General features: G+C 39.2%; 2 pseudogenes; one reads left to right on the top strand and one right to left on the bottom strand.

Moving 5' to 3' along the window:
* Window positions 1-3,336: 3,336 nt before the first annotated feature.
* Window positions 3,337-7,047, top strand: LOC122427787 (annotated as a pseudogene).
* A 12,545-nt stretch (window positions 7,048-19,592) lies between these two features.
* LOC122427843 lies at window positions 19,593-19,692 on the bottom strand (annotated as a pseudogene).
* Window positions 19,693-21,943: the final 2,251 nt, after the last annotated feature.

The raw sequence follows: 21,943 nt of genomic DNA, 5'->3' as shown, positions 1-21,943 counted from the left end.
GACGGCGGAGCCTGGTGGGCTGCCGTCTATGGGGTAGCACAGAGTCGGACACGACTGAAGCGCCTTAGCAGCAGCAGCAGCATACACCTATAGGCACTTTCCTAGCTATAAAAGACAGATGCTGTCAGTTGTTTTGGTCTCAATGGAAAAAATTACCTGAATTAACAAAACACACAAAAAAACCACATGTTCAGTTTTTTTATGGGTGTAATTTATAGCAAATAAGTGAAAGCCACTTATATAACTAATGATGTTCTCCATTGGAAATCCTTTTCTACCTCAGCATGGAGGAAAGTAAGAAAGCTTGTGATATTTACATGGAAATATCTTCCCATGCTATCAATAAATAAATTATGGCTGAGAAAGAAACGTGGAACACCTAGTGCGTCTTATGCAGAACTGCAGAGTCCGTAACTCTGCCATTGTTACTTGTTAACAGAACATCGCACATACCCAGCCCCCAAAATTCTCCTGCTTCGTGGAGAATGCAGAAAAGAAAATCCATTAGTCACAGTGGCCATTGCTTAGCGCTCAGGTGCATTAACATAACTTCTGAGTAATCTTGGGTTCAAATAAAAGAATATGAGAACATAGAGGAACATTAAAAAGAGAATGAGTTAGAGGTTGAGGCTTTAATTTGCTGTCTGCCAAAGTCTCTGTGTGGATTATAGAATGAATGCTCAAAATAATTTTTTGAACTAGAGGTTATTAAGTAAACTGAGACTAAAAGGAACAAAATGAAATAAGAATTCAGGCAGTCTAAGTCTAGAAATTGCAAAAAGCACAGGAAGTTTACTTTTAAAAAGACTTTAGTCCATAGGAAAGCAATACAGAGATTTGGGGTCATGTTTCCATAACATTAAAGTTTGTCTCAAATGTCAGTGCAGTTTTTTTCTGATTAACTTTAATAGAAAGAAAAAAAAAACACCTTTTTTCTAAATGCTATTTAAAATAGTTTTGTTATTTACTTATTAAAGTTATGTTGACTTACATTATTTAAAATAGTTTTAAAATTACAACTTGTTCTTTGTCTATAAGGCACAAGTAAAATTCACTCTGATTATTTCTATAAACTTTGGATGAACACTGACTGTGCCCTTGGCAATAAGATGCTGATGAGGACACAATGTTTAAAATAAAATTTACTGAGATGGCTGGAAATCTAGTCATAAAAGCTGCTGTAAGATAATCATAGGTTACAGTAGGAATAGTTAGAGGAAAGGTTAACTCCATCTTGAAGTACTAGACATGGATTCCTGGTAGAAATGATCTCCAAATAAAAACTCAGAAAAGAGAAAGAGGAGACTGGAGAGAGTTCAAATAGAGACATCGTTAAGGAGAGAAGGACTAACACATGGGAATTTCTGCAGGGAATTTAAGCATAGCCTTTTGTGAAAACCTGCAACTAGATAAGTTAGATGAAAACAAAACAAAACAAAACAAAACAAAAAAAGGAGACATAAATTAGCTGCCTGATGCTGTAGACTGACCTGTTTATCACTATGGTGTATTATCTCTTGATAGCATCCAGAATCATTATACTGGTGGGATAGGGCAAGAAATTAGGTAAATTGTATGATTTGCTACTGGAAATATTAGAAAGATTCTCATACACTTAAATTTTATGATGAGGCCAAAAGAGACTAATTGATAGGGTTAAAGTTAATTTGCTAGTTACAAAAACTCAATTTATAAAATATTTAAAAAATTAAACTTAATACCCAATCCCCCAGGCCCAATGCATAGTGAGATGGACAAACCTCCAGGGATGGAGAGCAGACCCAGAGGAGGAGGGATAGAGGAAACTGAGGGGTCTCCAAGGCATTGTGACAGTCACCCGCTCCATAGCACCCTGCCTCTCACCTGCCACCCGTTATCAGAAGGGAGTCCTACCATGGCCAGTATGTCACCAGGTACTTAAGGAGCTGAACTAGCTGCTTGCTCTGCTGCCTACTTCCTACCTTAGTGTGTTTGTTCTTAGTTTACTGGGGAATGGGACAGAGAGAAACAGAAAAACCCAGGATAGGCAACATCTAGGCCATGTCCAAGTTTGGCTAAAGTAAAAAGACTGGCCTCCCAGCAGGGCAGGAAGTTGAGGAGTGGTTCCAAGTCTATGTCTTCTTTGCTTGTTGCTTTTTAAAATTCTGCAATTGTTTTAAGCAATACAGTTTTTTAGACCAACACTTTTACTAAACTTTAAATTTTTCTTTACTGTTTTTTAAAGTTAAACAAACAAACAAAAAGAAAATTAAACAAAAAACCTACCACTCTTACTTTCCCCAACTTGATCCATGAGAGTCCCCCGGCACTCCCCTCTGCATTTGCATTTGATCATTGCTCCCTTTTCCCTTAGCTTGAAGCATCTATGTCCAGTGTCTGTAAAATTATGTTTTATTAGTGTCTCAGGATAAGAAATGGCAATCATCCCACCAGGTTCTGGAAACCGGTTAGCCTTGAGACAAGGGTTTCTAGGGCCACAGCTCAGGAGGTGTATTTAATTACAGGGTCCCCAGAAACCCCTCTTCTGGATACGACAAGCAATGGCTTCTTTTCTGGGCTCAGGAGCCAGACCTGGACTGTTTCCTCAGAGGCAGGACCCCACAGACTATGCTGGGGCTTCCTCTTTGACCAGAGCTGGGGTCCCTTGAGACTTGAAGACTTCAGGCTGTCCTATAAGATGAGCCACCACGATCCTGCCCCTACCGACTCACATGATGCCCGGTCCCTCTGCCTAATCCAGTACCACATCTGGCCTCCCTTCTCTGGGCCTGCACCCCTCCATGGGCTACAGCCTGCTCAGGGATCAGTTGCAGGCTCAAAGGGAAGCTATGAATCAGGCCAGAGCTTGCTTCAAGTCCAAGAAAAAAGTTATCTTACTGGTGGAGGCTAGTCTCCCAAATCCTGGAGCCAGCCCTGCCAGCCAAAGGATGACTTTTGTTCTTTGGTGACCATTGTTTTCTTTCTCTGAAATATCTTTGATGATAATGTTGTTGACTCAGATTTCTATGAAAACAACAACAACAACAAAAACTATACCTCTTGGGTGACAGACATCCTGGTCTATTCCTCTCTGAGGAATCTTGTGGGGAAAGAATACTGTAGCTCCTGCACTGTTTATATGTTTCTGTGGAGACAGAAACCCTGCCTTCCCTGGGGTGTTGGGTGTTTTTGTCCATGTTGCCATCCCAGGCCTGTGATAGGGGCTTGTGGCTACATTGTAATGTCTGGGTGGTGTCTGGGGAGTCCTTCCCACCTGCCCAGCCAGGGACTAGCCACCCCCTTGAAGAGGCCGGCATTTCCTTCCTGTGATTCAAGGCACAGGGAGCGCCACCTCCCATGACACCGTCTTCAGGAGCTCTGGCTACAGGTACATCAAAGAGCCTCCCTCTGGGCTACCTACCTGGGCCCACCTCTGCCCACCGTCCTGTACAGGAGTCGAGTAAACAGGATGTCTCTGAGCCCATGTCCCAAAGGGCCAGTGAAGGGCTGCCAGCCAACCTGACTCTGTAAGTCCTGCATGACCAAGTGATAGTTGGCAGGCTCTGCTACCCAGGACCTTTGCTACCTCCCACCCTGCCATCTGGCAAGGAATGGGCCCTTTTATGTGAACTGACTACCTGTGGAAATGTGACCAATTAGTGTGAAATACTTGTTTAGGAAATGTTAGATACTGTATTTGAACCAATAAATGTGAATCCTTCTGCAAATAAATAAATAAGTAAACAATTTCTATTTCTTTCTTGCTTCATGGTGGTGGTTTAGTCATTAAGTTGTGTCCAACTCTTGCAACCCTATGCCTGTAGCCCACCAGACTCTTCATCTATGAGATTTCCCATGCAAGAATGCTGGAATGGGCTGCCATTTCCTTTTCCAGGGGATTTCCTGACCCAGGGAAAGATCCTGCCTCTCCTGTATTGCAAGTGAAGTAAAGTGAAAGTTGCTCAGCCATGTCCGACTCTTTGTGACTTCATGGGCAATACAGTGGAGTGGGTAGTTGTTCCCTTCTCCAGGGGATCTTCCCAACAGAGGGATTGAACCCAGGTCTCCTGCATTGCAGGCAGATTCTTTACCAGCTGAGCCACCAGGGAAGCCCTTCCTATACTGCAGGGAGATTCTTAACTGAGCCGTCAGGGGATGTGTTACTGAAATTCATAGTAGGGCGTTATCTCAGTGTATCTGTGTTGCTGTCTTCTGTCTAAATTTATATTAATTCTATGGCACTTATAGCTTTGATGTGATTGGAGTAGAGGGATGTCTGTATCCATTAGATACAGAGATGTCCATCTTATCTTCTGGTTCTCAGTTACTTAACTGCATGCATCACTCTTGTTCCTCTTCATAATTTTCCTCTTCAAGTTCAGTTGTTCTCTGTGTAAGTTTCAAGACACTTTCATATTCTTGTGACATACTATGAAAAATTGTGAGATATCTGAGATTCTTCTTTACCTCCATGTCACTGCTTCAGTTCAGTTCAGTTCATTTCAGTTCACTCGCTCAGTCATGTCTGATTCTTTGCAACCCCATGGACCTTAGCAAACAAGGCCTCCCTGTCCATCACCAACTCCCGGAGTTTACTCAAACTCATCTCCATTGAGTCAGTGACGCCATCCAACTATCTCATCCTCTGTAGTCCCCTTCTCCTCCTGCCTTCAATCTTTCCCAGCATCAGGGTCTTTTCAAATGAGTCAGTTCTTCACATCAGGTGGCCAAAGTATTGGAGTTTCAGCTTCAACATTAGTCACTCCAATGAACACCCATGACTGATCTCCCTTAGGATGGACTGTTGGATCTCCTTGCAGTCCAAGGGACTCTCAAGAGGCTTCTCTAACACCACAGTTCAAAAGCATCAATTCTTCTGCGCTAGGCATGAAAAAAGTCATTTATTTATTGATATATCTATGTCAATCTTAGGGCTTCCCAGGTGGCGCTAGTGGTAAAGAACCTGTCTCCTCATGCAGGAGATGTAAGGGATGCTGATTCAGTCCCTGGGTCTGGAAGATCCCTTGGAGAAAGAAATGACAAACCACTCCTACATTCTTACCTGGAGAATCCCATGGACAGTGGAGCCTGGCAAGCTACAGTTCACAGGGTCACAAAGAGTCAGATATGGCTGAAGCAACAGCACATGCACATGTCAATCTTAAGAGCAAGAAAATGTGATTAGGCTTTCCAAGCTTTTTTTTTTAATCTATGTTTAAGAAACAGCTAAGTATTGCCTATTGATATTCTACTTAGATATCCATATGGGAAAGAAATCCAGAAATCTGTCAAGTTTCCTTCTTTGCTTGTGTTAATATCTGTAGAGGCTGGCACAGAACCCCCAATCTTATTTAGAACCACTAAAATCTAACAATTATTCTCCAGTTCTCGTACCCTTTATTAAAGAGATTTCATAAAATCTCGGAGGTTGAATAAGCATTCTGCTCACAGAATAAAATGCACATTGATCAAAAATATTTCATTAATCTTACAGTTTCATACACTTGAAATACAAATCCCAAGAGTGAGCTCTTTCATCACAGCTCTTGATTAAAGCTGAAATTTAGCTCTGTCTAAATAGGAGATGATATAAGTGGTTTGAGGAAAGATCTAGCTTGGAAAGAAAGTAATTTATAAGCACTTTAAAAGCTTCGTCCTCCAAGAAAACATTGGGGTGTGTTCAACATATCTGGGCTTTCTTGAAAATAATTTTGATTGTATTGGTGTTACAAAGACTGGATAGGTGTCACAAAATATGTATTTTGAGTATGTAAATAAGTTTTTGAAATATTTCAGCACTAGTATAAGGCAACCTAAGTGAATTAATGTTGTAAGTGAGAGAAGAAAAAGAATAAATGAGGAAGATATTAAGAGCACACATATAATAAGACCAGGTGACAAAATAAATGGGAGGAGAAAAAAAAAGAAATATAGAATGCTACTCTAAGGAATTTAGGACTGAAAGGGAAGGAGTGAAAACAGTGAGTATCACATTTAAAAATCTTGAAATATGCATTATGAGCACAACATACAGTGAGAAATTCATTGGTTTTGCCACCAGAAATCCATCTCAAAAGATCTCTTCTTTCTCTTATTTCCACACAGTTTGGGAGGAAGTGTGGAGCCAGGAGTGAGAAACCATACAGCAGTCATCACATTCATCCTACTGGGACTGACAGATGACTCACAACTGCAGATTCTGACTTTCATTTTTCTACTCATCACCTACATGTTGAGTGTAATTGGAAACCTGGCCATCCTCATCCTCACATTGGTCGATTCCCACCTTAAAACTGTGATGTATTTTTTTCTCCAAAAGTTTTCCTTCTTAAAAATCTCATTCACTTCTGCCTGCATTCCTAGATTCTTGTACAGTATATCATCAGGTGATAGGACCATTACCTATAATGCTTGTGTATGCCAACTATTTTTTACAGACCTGTTTGGAATAACAGAATTTTTTCTCTTGGCTGCCGTGTCTTACAGTCACTATGTAGCCACCTGCAAACCCCTGCATTACATGACCATCATGAACCACAGGGTCTGCAAAAGACTCATCTTCTGCTGTTGGATGACCACTGTGTTGATCATGATCCCACCGTTTAGCTTGGAACTGAGCCTGGAATTCTGTGACTCTAATGTTCTTGACCACTTTTTCTGTGATGCTAAACCTGTCCTGAAGATCACATGCTCAGATACATGGTTCATGGAGAAGATGGTTATCATATGTTCTGCATTAATCCTCATAATGACTCTCGTGTTTGTGGTTTAGTCCTATGTAAGTATTATCCAAACAGTTCTAAGATTTCCCTTTGCCCAGCAATGGAAAAAGGCATTTTCCACCTGTTCTTCCCACATGATTGTGTTTCCATTACCTATGGCAGTTGTATATTTATCTATATCAAAAATTCAGCAAAAGATGAAACAGAAATTAATAAGGGTGTGTCAATATTAATGACTTCCATCTCCCCCATGCTAAATCCATTTACCTATACCGCATGAAATAAACAAGTGAAACAAGACTTTAATGAATTAGTCAGAAAAATTACATTCTTCTCAAAGAGTTAGGGAAATGTTGAAGTAGGGTCGTGTGTGCAGTGGTAAAGAATATGCCTACCAATGCTGGAGATGCAAGAGACTGGGGTTCAATCTCTGGGTGGGAAATGGCAACTCACCCGAGTACTCTTACATGGAAAATTCCATGGACATAGGGGCCTGGCACTCTACAGTCCATAGGATCCCAAAGAGTCGGATACTACTGAGCACCATTACCACTACCACCATAGGGTCCATAAATTTACTTGCTTGTTTTTACCCCATTTTTTTTCCTCTTCTTGATCTATATTTCTTTATATCCTGATCAATACACCTTTTACTTCTTCTTATAGATTATCTTCTCTGTCTCTTTTTGTAAAGGTACACGAACACAAAATGCTTTCTTAATCAAGAATTAACTATCTATACGTATACATCAGTATATAGATATCTGCTTCAAGAATGGCAGTTATACTGACGAAAGAAATCAAAGAGGACACAAACAGATGGAGAAATATACCGAGCTCATGGATTGGAAGAATCAATATTGTCAAAATGGCTATTCTACCCAAAGCAATCTATAGATTCAATGCAATCCCTATCAAGCTACCAATGGTATTTTCACAGAACTAGGACAAATAATTTCACAATTTGTATGGAAATACAAAAAACCTCGAATAGCCAAAGCAATCTTGAGAAAGAAGAATGAAACTGGAGGAATCAACCTGCCTGACTTCAGTCTCTACTACAAAGCCACAGTCATCAAGACAGTATGGTACTGGCACAAAGACAGAAATATAGATCAATGGAACAGAATAGAAAGCCCAGAGATAAATCCATGTACCTATGGACACCTTATCTTCAACAAAGGAGGTAAGGATATACAATGGAAAAAAGACAATCTCTTTACAAGTGGTGCTGGGAAAACTGGTCAACCACCTGTAAAAGAATGAAACTAGAACACTTTCTAATACCACACACAAAAATAAAGTCAAAATGGATTAAAGATCTAAATGTAAGACCAGAAACTATAAAACTCCTAGAGGAGAACATAGGCAAAACACTCTCCGACATAAATCACAGCAGGATCCTCTATGACTCACCTCCCAGAATATTGGAAATAAAAGCAAAAATACACAAGTGGGACCTAATTAAACTTAAAATCTTTTGCACAACAAAGGAAACTGTAAGCAAGGTGAAAAGACAGCCCTCAGATTGGGAGAAAATAATAGCAAATGAAGCTACAGACAAAGGATTAATCTCAAAAATATACAAGCAACTCCTGAAGCTCAATTCCAGAAAAATAAATGACCCAATCAAAAAATGGGCCAAAGAACTGAACAGACATTTCCCCAAAGAAGACATACAGATGGCTAACAAACACATGAAAAGATGCTCAACATCACTCACTATCAGAGAAATGCAAATCCAAACCGCAATGAGATACCATTACACGCCAGTCAGGATGACTGCTATCCAAAAGTCTATAAGCAATAAATGCTGGAGAGGGTGTGGAGAAAAGGGAACCCTCTTACACTGTTGGTGGGAACGCAAACTGGTACAGCCACTGTGGAGAACAGTGTGGAGATTTCTTAAAAAACTGGAAATAGAACTGCCATATGACCCAGCAATCCTACTCCTGGGCATACACACCGAGGAAACCAGATCTGAAAGAGACACGTGTGCCGGGAGCCGTTATGGGAGGTCCCACCCATGACGAGGTCATGAAGAAAATACTGGGCAGGCAAGGCCGTCTGGGACCCCATCCATGACGAGGTCACGAGGAAGAAACCTGACAGGCAAGGCCGTCTAGGATAAGGGACCCTCCAGGTTGGCCTCGGCCTCTACCCCACCCTGTATCCTCCCCCCTTTTCTGCTATTGTTCTTGTTTGCCCTGCTGCGGATTCTTGTGTTGCCTGCCGAGAGCTCTCCTGCTCCTCTTTCATTGAATGAGGACCAACTTAAAACCCTAATTAATAAATCTCCTGGATGCTGGTACCCTATGAAGGGGCCAGGGATGAAGGAAATGCTTCAATTCAAACCCTTTTGCTGGCATTCTGGCTTGTGTGATAAATATGTGCTCTCATTGCAAAAATTGCTCTTGATTGCTCTAAACATCCTAAGTACCGTACACTAACAAAAGAAACTATTAAGCATAGGCCCCTTCACGGGGTGAGAAAAGCTCCACAAATATGATAGCCACAAATGTGCCTAATAGAAAATAGTTTAGATAGAGATTAGCTGGTGACTTCTTGCAGGTAGTTAACTTTTAGACTAAGAGCCTGTTTTGTGCCATATCTGCTGTTTCTGCAGTCCTTCACATTTTTGTTCTGTAAAAATGTAATCCTATCTAGTTCCCATAGAGATGATGCTTATTAGAAAGAAAATAGATTAATTATAAAAAAAAAAACAGGGTCGGCTACTGAAGTTGCTTAAGTCACACCAGGTGCAAGCCATAAAATGTTAGCAGGCCTGAAGGCCAAATGATAAGACTCTTGTGAACGAAAAAGTATGTGGGTGACATCCTGTTTCTGTTGAAGGTCAAGTTGCTGTAATGTTTTGAGATGACCTGTGTGTAAGCAATATGCACTTCCCCCAAAAAGATGTTGTTAAGGGTATAAAGGGGCCGTGCAAAAATAAACTTCAGACTTAGCCCCGAGCTTTGTCTCACTCTCTCTCTCATTTGCCGACGCCGTTCATCCTGAGGGTTCCCCTGGATCCTGCTGGGGCTAGACCCCAACACACTTGCACCCCAATGTTCATTGCAGCACTGTTTATAATAGCCAGGACATGGAAGCAACCTAGATGTCCACCAGCAGACGAATGGATAAGAAAGCTGTGGTACACATACACAATGGAATATTACTCAGCCATTAAAAAGAATTCATTTGAATCAGTTCTAATGAGGTGGATGAAACTGGAGCCCATGATATAGAGTGAAGTAAGCCAGAAAGATAAACACCAGTACAGTATACTAACGCATATATATGGAATTTAAAAAGATGGTAATGATAACCCTATATGCAAGACAGAAAAAGAGACACAGATGTACAGAACAGACTTTTGGACTCTGTGGGAGAAGGCGAGGGTGGGATGATCTGAGAGAACAACATTGAAACATGTATATTATCAAGTGTGAAACAGATCACCAGTCCAGGTTGGATGCATGAGACAAGTGCTTGTGGCTGGTGCACTGGGATGACCCAGAGGGATGGGATGGGGAGGGAGGTGGGAGGGGGGCTCAGGATGGGGAACACATGAAAATCCATGGCTGATTCATGTCAATGTATGGCAAAAACCACTACAATATTGTAAAGTAATTAGCCTCCCACTAATAAAAATAAATGGAAAAAAAAACACACAAAAAAATAAAATGCAAAAGACTTTAAGAAACTAAGATTTTACAAAATTTGCTAGATGAATATAATCAACTACATTAAATGACTCAGAATCTTTGTAGAATTTTAGAAGTATGACTCAAAATAAAAATTTGCGTTATACAGAATTTCAGTGATGAGTATAAAAAGCATATGGGATTTGTTTGATCATGTACTGACTCTGGGAAGACATACGGTTCATTTTGTATATATAGATCTACATATTAGCTTGGTTCAAAATTACTTCTCTCCTCCAAATACAGAATCCATCCTCTAAGTAATTAGCCTCTAACTAATAAAAATAAATGAAAAAAAAAAAAAGATAACACAGAAGGTTGTACTCTAGAAGAGAGATGGACAAACTTTTCCTGTAAAGAGTTAGATAGTAAATATTGGGCAATACTGCCTGTGCTGTGAGTACTCATCAGCCATTGTAGAGCTATAGTAGCCACTGATAACAGAACAAATGGGTATGGTTGTATATGAATAAAATCTTATTTTCAGAAGCTGAAAAAAATAAAAAATAAAAATAAATAAGTTTTTGGAGGCTCAAAAACAAAACAAAACAAAACAAACAACTTACATCATGATTTTTTCTTTAACAATGTTATGTTAGAAAAAACTCAAAATCTTTTTCTCTTCTTTTTTTTTTCTCTTCTTTATATTTATGTTGGTGTATGAAATCTCTTCCTGCTGTTGATGACTCTTTCTCAATATGTTTCTCAGCTGTTTTAAAAATCTACTCTATACCACAGACCTATATAAGACCTGTTTGTCTCATAACTCTTTTCTGTTTCCATTATTTTAAAATTTGTGACTACCTCCTGAAATAATTTATTTCTTCTCTGTATAATCTCCTATTAGTTTGACCAAAGTCTCTGAACTGGTATAGAAGACTGTTTAAGCTTCACAGTGGTTTCAGAATCAAATGAGAAAGACTCATTATAATTTTGATATTCCCTGTGTCTAAATTGGTCTTGTTATTTATTAATTTCAAATGCAACTAGCATCTGCATAGCTCCTTCTCCCCTCCTTATTAGTTAATGGAAAAATAACCTTTCTAGGATGCTGTCATCTGGCAAAAGAGAAAAAATTCCTGGACATAATGTAAGAAAATGATAATCATAAAAATATTTCCCTTTCCAGTGACCAGCTCTCATAGCCTTTTTCCCTTAAGTTATTGATTGCCATACTTAACTTATATATATATATATATATATATATATATATATATATAATTAATCAGAAAATAAAGTGGCAGAGATTTAGTTAGATTTAATAAACCCTGTGCATTGACATTACAGAATTTTGTGCAATAAAATTATGTTAAATGATTAATCAAAAAGGAAATAAACTAAATCATTTATAAATCTGTTTTAGATTTTCCCAGGAATTAGCCTAATTTATATATTTAAAGGATTCATATCCTAAAGTACTTATATCATGTAAGCTATTGAAGCATTTGTACTTTCTTCTAGAATGCAGAAAAAAATCAGGTTCAAGTCTAAGGCATTCTGAAGGTACTCTTTACAGTCTAGAAAAGCTTTTTTAATGAATTAGAAAAAAAAACAACCCAACGTATTTATGTTGTGATTCAGTTGCAGATATATGGTTGTGCAGTCTGTGAGTCTCATCCCCTCATGCTATTTTGAACTCATATAATGCTTAGGAAAACCAGAATATATTTGATATTTTTCCCCCTTAATTAATACCCTGTTACTTTCCCACCTATATTGAAATGATACAAATGATACAAATATTAATACCAGTGTAATGTTTTTTAAACATTTCTTATAATTGGTAATGGGAATGCAAAAAATTCAAGAATTGCAACCTCTAAGAGAGGAGCTTGTTGTTGTTGTTTAGTTGCTAAGTCATGTCTGACTCTTGTGATCCCGTGGACTGTAGCCTGTCAGGTTCCTCTGTTCATGAGATTTTCCAGGCAAGAAGAGTGGAGTGGGTTGGCATTTCCTTTTCCATGGGAACTTCCTGAACCCTTCTGCATTGGCAGACAGATTCTTTACCACTGAGACACCAGGGAAGCCCAAGAGAGGAGCTATATCATTGCTAATTTTATATTTTAAAAAGGAATAGGTTTTTTAGCATCTTATTAATTATACACACAAGGGATCCTATTGGGTAGGATAATTAAACAATCCAAAAACAAAGTTTTCCTTGGGATAAATGATCAGAAGACACTAATTATATACAATAAAACTAACTCATTTATCATATTTTAATAAAAGGTGAAGTATACCCTCAGTAGTATACCCCCAAATAACTGAGTTTATTAAAAATCTGTAACAGAATGAGTAAGACCAAGCATCACATTAGTTTTATCATTGAAAACTTGATTTTAGGGAGTTCCCTGGTGGTCTAGTGTTTAGGATTTGGCATTTTCACTCTGGAAGCCCACATTTACTCCCTGGTCAGGGAAATGAGATCCTGAGTGTGGTGAGACAAAAAGAAATTTTTTTGGGGATAACTTTCCCCTGAGGTTTGGGAATTTCCTGACAGTCCAGTAGTTAGGACTTGGCACTTTTACTGTCCAGGAACTAAGACCTCAGAAGCCAAGTCATATGGTCAAAAAAAAAAAAAAAAAAAAAAAGTAAAGAAAAAACAAAAATTTAAAAAAGCCTAAAAAACTCGACTAAATTTCACTGTAATGGCATCAAATGCCATCAAACTCACCACATTAGACTATATCTTATTCAGCAAATCCTTGAAGAGATTGTTGAAAAATTACTCATTTTATAATATGCTATGGCATCTTCCAGGCAATAAATTTGGGTAGTTTTTCCAGTAGTCATGTATGGATGTGAGAGTTGGACTATAAAGAAAGCTGAACACTGAAAAATTGATGCTTTTGAACTGTGGTGTTGGAGAAGACTCTTGAGAGTCCCTTGGACTGCAAGGAGATCCAACAAGTCCATCCTAAAGGAAATCAATCCTGAATAGTTGCTGGAAGGACTGATGCTGAAGCTGAAACTCCAATACTTTGGCCACCTGATGTGAAGAACTGACTCATTTGAAAAGACCCTGATGCTGGGAAAGATTGAACGTGGGAGAAGGGGATGACAGAGGATGAGATGGTTGAATGGCATCACCGACTCAATGGACATGAGCTTGAGTAAATACTGGGAGCTGGTGATGGACAGGGAGGCTGGCCTGCTGCAGTCCATTGGGTTGCAAAGAGTCGGACATGACTGAGTGACTGAACTGAACTGAACTGAACTGAAAGATTGTTTCAATATACAAAGTCTAACACAAGAAAAGCAGTAGCTCAAAACTCAATTTATTAATAAATTAATAATTTAGCAATAAACTCAATTAATTATTAAATAACATATTATTAAATTAATAGCCAATATTAATAAAACAAGGTGTAGCTTTATACTTATTGGGGAGTTATGCCCTTGGATTATAACATTTAGGAGACTTGCACTGGTACAAAAAAATAAGAAAGTAAGACAATTTGATATTAGTAATTTTAAGGTCTCTCTATCATATAAGTTGTAATGAATAAAAAAGATGTCATAGTTTCATGTGTCAACTTGACAGAACTAATGAACACCCATATAGCTGGTAAAATATTTCAGAGTGTGTCTGTAAGGGTGTTTCTGGGAAGGATTAGCATTTGAATCTGTAGACTGGCTAAAGAAGATGGCCCTCAACAAAGCAGTGGGCATCCTCTAATTTACTGAACAAAAGACTGACTAGAACAAAAAGGCAGAGGAAAGGTGAATATGATCTCCACTTGAAACTAGGCAACATCTTATTTTGCTTTGGCACTGACAGTTCTGGTTCATGGGGCTTCAATCTTGGACCAGGATTTCCAAGATTGGCACCCTGGTTTTGTTTATTTGTATTTTTTGCCTTGCTGTGTGTCATGGAGGGATTGAACCTTCACCCCCTGCAGTGACAGTGCAAAATCTTAACCATTGGACAAGCAGGAATATCCAGGCTCCCTGGTTTTAAAGCCTTCAGATTTGTTTCCCTTGTGGCTTAGCTGGTAACGAATCCACCTGCAGTGCAGGAGACCTGGGTTTGATCCCTGTGTTGGAAAAATCCCCATGGAGAAGGGAAAGACTACCCACTTTAGTATTCTTGCCTGGAAATTCCATGGACTATGGACTATATAGTCCATTGTGTCACAAGAGTTAGACATGACAGGTGACATTCATATTCACTTTTCCAAACTTGAACTAGAACTTAAACCATGAATTTCCCTGGTTCTCCAGCTTGCAGATGGCAGCTTGTTGGATTTCTCAGACTTCATGATCATGTGTTTCAATTACTATGATAAATCTCACCTTATATCTATCAATTCAGTTCAGTTGCTCAGTCGTGTCTGACTCTTTGCGAACCAATGTACTGCAGCACGCCAGGCTTCCCTGTCCATCGACTGTTCGAGCTTGCTCAAACTCAAGTCCATTGAGTCAATGATGCCATCAACCATCTCATCCTCTGTCATCCCTTTCTCCTTGAACCTTCAATCATTCCCAGTATCAGGGTCTTTTAAATGAGTCAGTTCTTCGCATCAGGTATCGGAGTTTCAGCTTCAACTTCAGTCTTTCCAATGAATATTCAGGACTGAGTTTCTTTAGGATGGACTGTTGGATCTCCTTGCAGTCCAAGGGGCTCTCAAGAGTCTTCTCCAACACCACAGTTCAAAAGCATCAATTTTTTGGCATTCAGCTTTCTTTATGGTCCAACTCTCACATCCATACATGACTAGTGGAAAAAACCATAGCTTTGATGAGACGGGCCTTTGTTGGCAAAGTAATTTCTCTGCTTTTTAATATGCTGTCGAGGTTGGTCATAACTTTCCTTCCAAAGAGCAAGTGTCTTTTAATTTCATGGCTGCAGTCACCATCTGCAGTGATTTTGGAGCCCCACAAAATAAAATCTCTCACTGTTTCCATTGTTTCTCCATCTATTTGCCATGAAGTGATGGGATTGGATGCCATGATCTTAGTTTTCTGAATGTTGAGCTTTAAGCCAACTTTTTCACTCTCCTCTTTCACTTTCATCAAGAGGTTCTTCAGTTCTTCTTCACTTTCTGCCATAAGGGTGGTATCATCTGCAATAACCTTTTATATGAGGTTATTGATATTTCTCCTGGCAGTCTTGATTCCAGCTTGTGCTTCCTCCAGCCCAGCGTTTCTCATGATGTACTCTGCATATAAGTTAAATAAGCAGGGTGACAATATACAGCCTTGATGTACTCCTTTTCCTATTTGGAACCAGTCTGTTGTTCCATGTCCAGTTCTAAATGTTGCTTCTTGACCTGCATACAGATTTACTCAGGAGGCAGGTCAGGTGGTCTGATATTCCCATCTCTTTCAAAATTTTCCACAGTTTGTTGTGATACACAGAGTCAAAGGCTTTTGCATAGTCAATAAAGCAGAAGTAGATGTTTTTCTGGAACTCACTTGATTTTTCAATGATCCAACAGATGTTGGCAATTTGATCTCTGGCTCCTCTGCCTTTTCTAAATCCAGCTTGAGCATCTGGAAGTTCACAGTTCATGCACAGTTGAAGCTTGGCTTGGAGAATTTTGAGCATTACTTTGCTAGTGTGTGAGATGAGTGCAACTGTGCGGTAGTTTTAAAATTCTTTGGCATTGCTTTTCTTTGGGATTGGAATGAAAACTGACCTTTTCCAGTCCTGTGGCCACTGCTGAGTTTTCCAAATTTGCTGGCATATTGAGCACAGCACTTTCACAGCATCATCTTTTAGGATTTGAAAGAGCTCAACTGGAATTCCATAACCTCCACTATCCTTGTTTGTAGTGATGCTTCCTAAGGTCCACTTGACCTTGCATTCCAGGATGTCTGGCTCTAGGTGAGTGATCACACCATTGTGATTATCTGGGTCATGAAGATCTTTTCTGTATAGCTCTTCTGTGTATTCTTGCCACCTCTTCTTAATATCTTCTGCTTCTGTAAGGCCCATACCATTTATGTCCTTTATTGTGCCCATCTTTGCATGAAATGTTTCCTTGGTATCTCTATTTTTCTTGAAGAGATCTCTAGTCTTTCCCATTCTATTGTTTTCCTCTATTTCTTTGCACTGATCACTGAGGAAGGCTTTTTAAAAAAAATCTCTTCTTGTTATTCTTTGAAACTCTGCATTCAAATGGCTATATCTTTCCTTCTCTCCTTTGCCTTTTGCTTCTCTTCTTTTCACAGCTATTTGTAAGGCCTCCTCAGACAACCATTTTTCCTTTTTGCATTTCTTTTTTTGGGGATGGTCTTGATCACTGCTTCCTGTACAATGTCACAAACCTCTGTCCATATTTCTTCAGGCACTCTGTCTATCAGATCTAATCCCTTGAATCTATTTGCCACTTCTAATGTATAATTGTAAGGGTTTTGATTTAGGTCACACCTGAATGGTCTAGTGGTCCCCCACTTTCTTCAATTTAAGTGAATTTGGCAATAAGGAGTTCATGACCTGGGCTATAGTCAGCTCCCGGTCTTGTTTTTGCTGACTGTATACAGCTTCTCCATCTTTGGCTGCAAAGAATATAATCATTCTGATTTCAGTATTGACCATCTGGTGATTTCCATGTGTAGAGTCTTCTCTTGTGTTGTTGGAAGAGGGTGTTTGCTATGACCCGTGCATTCTCTTGGGGAAACTCTATTAGCCTTTGCCCTGATTCTTTTTGTACTCCAAGCCCCAATTTGCCTGTTACTTCAGGTATTTCTTGCCTTCCTACTTTTGCATTCCAGTCCCCTATAATGAAAAGGACATCTTTTTTGGGTGTTCATTCTAGGAGGTCTGTAGGTCTTCATAGAATCATTCAACTTCAACTTCCTAAGCATTATTGGTCGGGGCATAGACTTGGATTACTGTGATATTGAATGGTTTGCCTTGGAAAAGAACAGAGATCATCTATACCTGTATCTAATTTATATCTCCTATTTGTTATAGTTATGTACAGTTTACTGCTTATACAGATTACATATATCCTATTGGTTCATTTTCTCCAGAAAACTCTGATTAATACAAATATTGTTACCAAGAAAGATTCCAGAGGAACAAAATTTTAAGGATGAGTTTGGTGAATTGATTCTGGGGTTTCTGGGGCTTCCCTGGTGGCTCAGCTGGTAAAGATTCTGGGGTTTCTGGAATGGCTATCCAAGCTGATTAGATTTAAAGATGCTAATAATTTTATTTCCCATAATAAAGAGAGCCCTGAATATCTATGGCATGCACTGTTTGTAGAAACATGTAATATATCTATATGGGTTACTCTATAATAAATCTCATCCTGTATCTATACCTATATCTAATCTGTATCTCCTATTTGTTATGGCTCTGTATAGTTTACTCTTCAGAAATAATTGGAAACTTCAAGGGAGCATTCCACCCAAAGATGGGCACAGTAAAGGATACAAATGGTAGAGACCTAGTAAATGCTGAATGGATCAAGAAGAGATGGAAAGAATACATGGGAGAACTGTATAAAAAAAATCTTAATGAACTGGATTACGACGATGTTTAGTCACCCAGGGCCCCAGACATTCTGCAGTGCGAAGTCAAGTGGGCCTTAAGAAGCATAGTTGTTAATAAAGTTAGTGGATACTGTGAAACTCCAGCAGAACTGTTCAAATTTCTAAAGGAGGATGCCATCAAGGTTTTGCTTTCAGTATGCCAGCAAATCTGGAAGATCCAGCAGTGGCACAGGACTGGAAAAGGTCAATCCTCATCCCAAGTCCCAAGAAGGGTAGTACCAAGGAATGTGCTAACCACTGGACAATTGCACTCATCCCCCATGCTAGTAAGGTCATGCTTAAAATCTTACATGCTAGGCTTCAGCATTATGTGAACCAAGAACTTCCAGATGTCCAAGCTGGGTTTAGAGAAGAAAGACAAGCTAGAGATCAAATTGCCAACATTCACTGGATAACAGAGAAAGCAAGGGAATTTCAGAATTTCTATCTCTGTTTCATTGACTATGCTAAAGCTTCTGACTGTGTGGATCATGAAAAACTGTGGAAAGCTCTTAGAGAGATGGGAATACCAGGCCATCTTACCTGTCTCCTGAGAAACCCGTATGCCAGTCAAGAAACAACAGTTAGAACCCTGTGTGGAACAACTGATTGGCTCAAGATCAAGAAAGGAGTAGGACAGGGCTGTCTGCTCTCATCCTGTTTGTTTAACCTATATGCTGAGCACATCATGAGAAATGCCGGGCTGGATGAGTTATAAGCCCAAATCAAGATAGGCAGGAGAAACATCAACAGCCTCAGATATGCAGATGATACCACTGTAATGGCAGAAAGTGAAGAGGAACTGAAGAGCCTCTTGATAAGGGTGAAGGAGGAGAATGAAAGAGTCAGCTTAAGGCTAAATATTGAAAAAACCAAGATCACGGCATTCGGCCCTATTATTGCATCACAAATGGAAGGGGAAAAGATGGAAGTAGTGACAGACTTACTTACTCTTCTCGGGCTCCAAAATCACTGAGAACGGTGACTGCAGCCTTGAAATCAGAAGACGATTGCTTCTTGGCAGGATAAGCGATGACAAATGTAGACAGTGTGCTGAAAAGCAGAGACATTACTCTGCCGACAAAAGTCTGTTTAGTCAAGGCTATGGTCTTCCCACTGGTCATGTATGGTTGTGAGAGCTGGACCGTAAAGATGGCAGAATGCCAAAGAATTGATGCCTTTGAACTGTGGTGCTGGAGAAGACTCCTGAAAGTCCCTTGGACAGCAAGGAGATCAAACCTGTCAATCCTAAGGGAGATTAACCCTGAATATTCACTGAAAGGACTCATGCTGAAGCTGAAGTTTCAGTATTTTGGTCATCTGATGTGCACAGATGACTCATTGGAAAAATTTCTGATGCTGATAAAGATCGGGGGCAGAAGGAGAAGAGGGCAACAGAGGATGAGATGGCTGCACAGCATCACCAATGCAATGAACATGAACTTTGGCAAACTCCAGAAGATGGTGAGGGACAGGGAGGCCTGGCGTGCTGCAGTCCCAGGGGTTGCAAAGAGTCAGACACGACTGGGTGACTGAACAACAGCAACTCTTTTTGTTTTTTTTTTAAGTTGTTAGAGCTGAGATTTATTTTTTAAATATGCATATACACACAACATATGATAAATATACATATGATTGCCATAAGCTTTAAGTTTTTATTACATTTTGTGATATGGTCAATGGGAGTTTACAAAAAAGAAAAAATATGGAATGCTTCACGAATTTGCCTGTCATCCTTGCGCTGGGGCCATGCTAATCTCTGTATCGTTCCAATTTTAGTATGCTGCGGAAGCGAGCACAACAGCAACTCTTAATAAAGCACTAAAAAGAAACAAGAAACTAAGTGACTCTGTGTTTGATATTTTTGAACATGTTTTGAAAACTAAGGGGTATAATGATTTTGGGTGGTTGTTCCTAAAGTCACTAATAAAAGTAGTGAGGGAAAGGATGAGTTAGGGGATTCAAACTCCCAGCTCAGGTACTGCATGTATGACCTAAAATGTTTCATTTTTCTCTGAAGGAGATCCTCATCTCCTATAGATTAAAGGCTGAAATTGCTGAAGGTTAACTGCAGAATCTGATCCAGCAAAAGTTGTCTCTCTACCCTCAGCGGGAGTGGCATCTCCAGCCCCAGAGGCAGTGGCCTCTCTACTCACTTTCATCTGAGGTCATAAAAGAAGTCTCAACAAATTTGATAAATTGACATCACATAAAGTATCTTCTCTGACTACAGTGAGATGAAGCTAGATATCAATAACAAAAGGAAAATGAAAAATTTACAAATATGTGAATATTTTAAACAACACAAAATAGGCAACCAATAAGCCACAGAAGAAATCACAAAGGAAATTAGAAAATACTGAGAGATGAGTGTAAACCAAAACATAACTTCCAAAACTGGCCCAAGAGGCAAGAAAGGCAGTGCTTAAAGGAAATTTAGGTATGTAAATACCCATCAATAAAGAAGAAAGATCTGATCAGGAGCCTAACCTTAACAAATTGAGGAACTAGACAAAGGAAAAACTAAACCTAAAGCATGGAGAAGTAAGGTAATATAGAAGTATAAGAAAATAATAAAGATTATAACAGAGAGAAATGAAATAGAGAATGAAGTGTAGAGAAATGAATTTATTCAACCTGTGCTTGGGTCCAAGTGGAGTGGAAAATGAAATAAACAAGCAATTACAAAAACTTAAGAACCAGTTAAAAGACTGTATGGCAAGTTAGCACAAGGAGATACCACAAAGTTCTGCAATCATTGGAATCAGTCACCCACCATTGATTTTTTAACCTTCTCCCTTTCTAAGTCTTGAATTAGAATTATAGGTTGTGCTTGGGGAAAATATAACCTTGAAATGAATGTATATATTTCTTCAATCAATTTTTAGTTCATTCCAATTTGACATAAAACTTAAGAGTGTCACTTAAGTTATGAGACCTTCCTAGAAAAACCCCACCCATGTGCTCTGTCTACATTTTGTCTGTAGAAAAAAATTAGTCAAAGAACAAATTGAATCAGAGCAGTGAATAAATGCAGAATGAAACAAAAACAGTCAGCAAGATGAAATAATGATACTTTACCCATTAAACAAAGTCAAAGACCTTTAGTTCTTCCTGAAGGACTATAGATAATAGTCTTGAACCACGTCCTTTGACCTGTTGTTCAGATACTGAAACCCCCACCATGTGGAATTTAACTGTGTGCTGCTCACAAGCACATTGACCTCACACGACTCCTTAGAACCAGAAGGTTGACAATGCTAACTCCCCATTACCTCACCGCCATCCAATCAAAAGAAAGTCCTCAAGCTGATCATTCCTTGCTCTTTGAACCTTTACTGTAAAACTCCTTACTACCCTCTTCAGGTTGGGACACACACTTTTTTTTTTTTTTTGATTTGTCTAGAGTTTTATTTTATTTTATTTTATATATATATATATATATTTTTTTTTTCTTATCAGCCATAGATTTACACGTATTCCCCATCCTGATCCCCCCTCCCACCTCCCTCTCCACCCGATTCCTCTGGGTCTTCCCAGTGCACCAGGCCTGAGCACTTGTCTCATGCATCCCACCTGGGCTGGTGATCTGTTTCACCATAGATAGTATACATGCTGTTCTTTTGAAACATCCCACCCTCACATTCTCCAACAGAGTTCAAAAGTCTGTTCTGTAATTCTGTGTCTCTTTTTCTGTTTTGCATATAGGGTTATCATTACCATCTTTCTAAATTCCATATATATGCGTTAGTATACTGTATTGGTCTTTATCTTTCTGGCTTACTTCACTCTGTATAATGGGCTCCAGTTTCATCATCTCATTAGAACTGATTCAAATGAATTCTTTTTAATGGCTGAGTAATATTCCATGGTGTATATGTACCACAGCTTCCTTATCCATTCACCTGCTGATGGGCATCTAGGTTTGCTTCCATGTCCTGGCTATTATAAACAGTGCTGCGATGAGCATTGGGGCGCACGTGTCTCTTTGGTTTCCTCAGTGTGTATGCCCAGAAGTGGCATTGCTGGGTCATATGGCAGTTCTATTTC

This window comes from Cervus canadensis, chromosome 25 (genome assembly GCF_019320065.1).
Source record: "Cervus canadensis isolate Bull #8, Minnesota chromosome 25, ASM1932006v1, whole genome shotgun sequence".
Taxonomy (NCBI): Eukaryota; Metazoa; Chordata; class Mammalia; order Artiodactyla; family Cervidae; genus Cervus; species Cervus canadensis.
This window is presented reverse-complemented; position numbering and strand designations above follow the sequence as displayed.